The sequence below is a fragment of the Austrofundulus limnaeus genome, unplaced genomic scaffold, assembly GCF_001266775.1.
Source record: "Austrofundulus limnaeus strain Quisiro unplaced genomic scaffold, Austrofundulus_limnaeus-1.0 Scaffold1, whole genome shotgun sequence".
NCBI classification, from domain to species: Eukaryota; Metazoa; Chordata; class Actinopteri; order Cyprinodontiformes; family Rivulidae; genus Austrofundulus; species Austrofundulus limnaeus.
Window position 1 is genome coordinate 2,729,488 of NW_013952403.1, and position 5,111 is coordinate 2,734,598.

The window sequence follows — 5,111 nt, forward strand, 5'->3', positions numbered from 1 at the left end:
CCCCCCCCCCACAGTTAATTTTCATTTTTAACTTTCCTCCAGGAGCTTTGGTGGGAATATTAGTTTCAACTTGACTACAACCCGTTTAAACATCATCATCTTTTTGATTTTCTTCATGAGTGGTGACTTGACACTGCTGCTGTGATAAGAAGTAATATCAATGGACATTAAGCTTATATAACAAGTGTTTTAATATAGCCTACGATCATTCTGAGTGGTGGGTTTGAAATATTTAAACAGCGAAGTGCTTCTTTCTTCAAGCTAACTGGGGCAAACTTGGCTGGCTTTGATCAGCAGACTTTAATAAAGAGATAGACGGGATTCATAAGGTCACTTTCTGTCTTTTGCAACCTAATCAATAGGTTGCATCAAATATTTTAGGTGTTGGGGTAGTTTCAGGGTTTTTGAAGAAAACTTTTAGCTTAGCAATTTTTACCACTCTTTGTATAAACCCCAGTTCAAAGGCAGTTTTTCTGCTGCGTGAAAGTGAGYCCGTTCTGTCCTGTGAGAACATGAGGCAGCAAATTTGATCCCCAAATTTCTATTCTGTGTTTCTACTCAACGTCTTTGCTTCCTCATCTGATCGAAGCTGTGGCAAAGGTTCAGTAAAAACAGAACCCTACACCCGTCCCCTTCCAGTAATCATGACTGATTGCACCTCATCTTCCCAGTTTGCCACTTGTTCGCCGCCATCTTTACTTTTGCGCTCTGCCTAGCAACAAGCGCAGGCGCCATTTTGGACGTGGTATACATCAGTTTTATGCCATTTAAAATTTATATATAAATAAATGCTTTCCCACCTCTGCTGAGTTGTGGAGCCTCCCGTGTGGCTGTTGGACTGGATTTAGGTAGAAATCCCTATATGTGCTGGTGGGTTGGCAGCTTTGTCACACCAGATTCCAGCTTTCATGCATCATCATAACCGAATATGACATCTTGCGTAACTTACACCATGCAGCTGCCATGCTTTTCCAATGTCACTTACAGGCAGGCTGTGTCAGCACTGATCTTCAGTGACCAAGTGCAATTTTAATTGGATCTCTGGCTTTTTTCTTCTTGAACCTCCCCTAGGTCGAGTCAGAGGTGCTTTTGCTGCCCGTTTTTGCTTTCTTTTCATCAACACTCCCGCAACCCCCCCCCCCCCCCCCCCCCCCCCCCCCCAGATACTCTTGTTCTTCTTTCTTATCAACCTTTATCCCTGCAGCTCCTGGCCATCTTCACCCTCCATGGTGCCTCCATGATGGCCCCTAATCTCTGCCAGTGTGGTTCCATGGTGAGTAGGCGTCCTCTGCCTGATTTTCTCCTCTAAAACGTGCAGAACATTGCCTCTCTCACTTTGCAAAATTGCAACAACACAGATGCAGTTGCACAGACATTTCTTCTTTCCACCCCCCCCCCCCCCCCACCCTTCACCGCCTTTCCGGTAGATGCACGGACTGATTCATGCAGATTTGACACCAGGCATCAACAATACAAAGAATGCATAATGAGGTCCAGCTGTAACAATCCGTCATTTTTCTGATTTTTAAAACAAAAAATGCAATCAAAAGTAATAAATGCTGCATTGCAGGAGATGTGCAGCTCGTATAAAGCATTCCTTTGTGAGATAAGGTGATCTGTTTCATGTCTTACTCTGTGTTTGTTTAGAATTAATGAGCTCCTAAAACACAGACATCAGACGCGAGTCCCTCATGTTAGACAATGCAATCATTACAGTTATATGCACATGTTTAGAGAAATGGAGTCCCAGCTCAGGGCTCCTATGATTTAAGCAGTCCTTTAGATTTCTCTCATGTTCATCTGCACAGCAGTTTTGTGATTTTTGCGGTGCCAACCCCCTGCGTGGACCAGCCTACACCAGGGCTTATTAAACTAGGCTCTTTTTTAAACTCCTCTCAACGGTCGCTCCACTGTCAACTTAAGCCCAAGCCCCTAAAAAGCTCAGCGCTCTCACCATTGTTACAGAATTTGCCAAAAATTGGTGCAGCTGACTGGAGTATTGCTGAATAGCCAACATACAGCAGGATGGAAAGAAAAGCCCTGCCCACCCCTCATGTGTAATGCATGCTTGTCTTTTGATGCTATGCAATTTACCCTGTGGCTGATTCTTAAAAAAGAACCCCCCCCCCTTTTTTTTCCTTTTGTCGTTTATTATCCATGCCTTACATAACAGGTATTTATAATAATAATAAAAGAAAAAAAATCTGATGAGCCAGTTTTTGAGACTCTTTCATGCTCTCCTCTAACCTGGTCAGTTCATCAGGGGCCTGTGAGACAAAAGCAAACAAATGAACAACAAAGTGATTGCTAAAGGGATTGTTGTGGCCTGAAGTGATGCAATAAACAAACAAATAAACAAACAAACAAAAAAAACTATTTTTTGGTTTTTATCTTTTTTTTTTGAGGGGGTTTAAAGTTGTGTTGGGTGCGAACACCTTTGAAGATCTTTCATGTCCTCCAAGCTCCAAGCYTTTGCATCCTTTTAAAGGAATGACCATTACTTTGGTCCTCTTCCTTCTAATCCCTTTTCCAGACCCTGAGCCATCCGACATCAACCGTCCCGAGCCTTAATGTTCTCCTGTCGTTGACGAGGGCAGCTGGGAGCTTTCATGTATGTGAAGAGCCATACGAATGTGCTTAAATCTGCATATTTAAGCAGGAATGTGTGCCTTCATCCGTTTCTGGTATTTTGTGAACAGTTTGAGTTTATGATCTTTGAAAGCAATGATCAGTTAGAACCCGTGCATAATGATTCCCATTTTGCAGGATGCATTTGAAGTGTTTGTTAGAGACGGTTACAAAAGGCTTTGATCGCGCCTCCTAAAGAACGCGCCGCTTTAGATTTTTACAAAAGCTCTGCAGAGATGTTTTAATCGCCTGTTGTCTTTGCTGCCTCTCAAAAACTATCACCTTTTATTAACAAAAAAAATGTAGATCTGTTCTGAGACTTTTCTATGATTTCTGAACATTTTTGTTGTTGTTTGAGGTCAGGCTTGAAACGGGACTCCCATTGATCACGATCCAGGGTGTTTCAAAGTGGCGAGTAATCGCGAGTGTTTAATTTTATCTGTAGCAGTATGCATCGCGAGGCAGCTGCGTAATCAAGCCTGTGAACTCGACATCTGACAGACGCTTTCTGTTTCTGATCACATCCTTTATTGAAGCCCATCCATCCGCTGAACATGGGTGTGTTGACAYGCTCCAGCTCGCGCCTGCCGGTGCGAGGCCGTTAAATCGACAGGGACCGGACATGGAGCTGTGCGCACTTCCCATCCAGGTGATTGTAGCAGTGTAGCTGAATCCCACGAGGCTGCAGTTTAGAAGCCTTTAAGTGAGAATGTATGTCAATCTTTCTGTTAGCCTTAAATGCTTCAACATCACCCCAGGGCCCAACTTTACAATGATGGATGCAGGGATGGTGGGGAAGAGGGTGGTCCAAGCACAAGACAGGAATTCCCCTTGGGCCTTTTTCAATTACCCTTAGACCAAGGTTTTGGTTGTGATGATGTGTTGAATTAAGGCTGTGACATTAATGGAARGGGACAAATGTGATTTGGTGTGGTGCTGACCCTAAAGTGCAGGCTGAAGCTAAGTCACAGCTCTGAGACGACAGTCGGGAGAAATGCGATAAATAACTGGAGTCACGACTGTCACAGCTAATCACCCGCAGCTATAAAAGGACTTTAACTCTGTCAACTTTATAGATATTGGGCTGAAATTCTGCGCGAACCCACAATCTTTACGTAAAACTTTGGCATGCACGTTTGCGGGTGACACGCATTTCTTCACCGGATGCTAGTTTGACTATGTTTTGTAATCAACACTGCAGCCTCACCTTGAACTGAGTTTGTGMCAAGACGTGGAAATCAGACGCAAGTGCATATTTAACATAAAACTGCCTCAGTAAACTTAAACCTATGAAGTCTGCAACTACCCTCAGATGACTTTTATAAAAGAACAAGAGAGACTCTGTGGCTTTTATTTCAGTCTGCAGGAAATAATCTATTTTTTCAAGGTATCTGGAAGAGTCGAGAGATCAAAGATTCATTTCCTATGCAACAAAGGACTGTGCCACATATTCCACTTCCCACCAGTCCTTTAATAAAGTTGGATATTCTTCAGAAAAATAGCATTTGTTCTCAGCTGCTTCCGAGCTCTTATGTTTTCTGTTTTGTGAATGACATTTTTTACTTAAGTAATAGCTGTCTGTTTGTGACACTGGGTGTGTTCAGTAAAAAGACAATGTTTGCATTGAAAARGGGGGGTGCAATAGAATTCAAAAATCCAAAGCTGCTTCCAGGTTTCACCTCAGCGTTCAAACAAAATGACTGATGAAATTTCTGAATTTTGAATATTGAAAATTGGTTGATTTTTCTGCACAAATGGCAACATTATGGTTTAAAACTTTTAACCGCACCACAGTTAGAGGAAGCTAATTGAATCAACTGCWGTGCTTGACTGCTATTATTGCTGGTTGATCAAAGGCAGCATTATTTATGCACTCTATACATTAAGTTAATTCGGAATATTCTACAAAGTGGTCATAAATAATATCAAGGAGTCCAAAAAAAGGAAGAAAAACGCAGCCTTTGCTGTTTATAACCGCACAGATTTATTGTAAGTATCAAACAATTATCTGTGTTTTCCCTCTGTGTTGAAATGTTGTAATTGCATCCTTTTATCAACACATTAAGTAAAGATACAAGCCACACCAGGAGCCAGCGTGGGCTGTTGGTAATATGAACAAGATGCCAAGGGCAGCACAATTATCCACATACACTATATTTTATTATTATTCAGCCCATCTATGGAGCAACTTTAACTGTTGTTGCATGTTCTAAACTCATCATCCGTCTAGTTTCAGGTCCTATCACATCATTTAACAAGTCCTGGTGCAGAACAGCACATTGTGTTGCCTCATCCTTAAGTTTAATTTCCCCCAGAACATCTCACTTYTGCTTTCATTTTTTATCTGATTTCTCTCATCTTGTATCTCTGAACTCATCCCCAGCATCCATATCTTACAATTTTACGCATCTCTCATCTTAATATGGACTGATTTTGTTTTTCCTTTCCATCTAAATGATAGAGTTTTCTGAGCATATAAATAA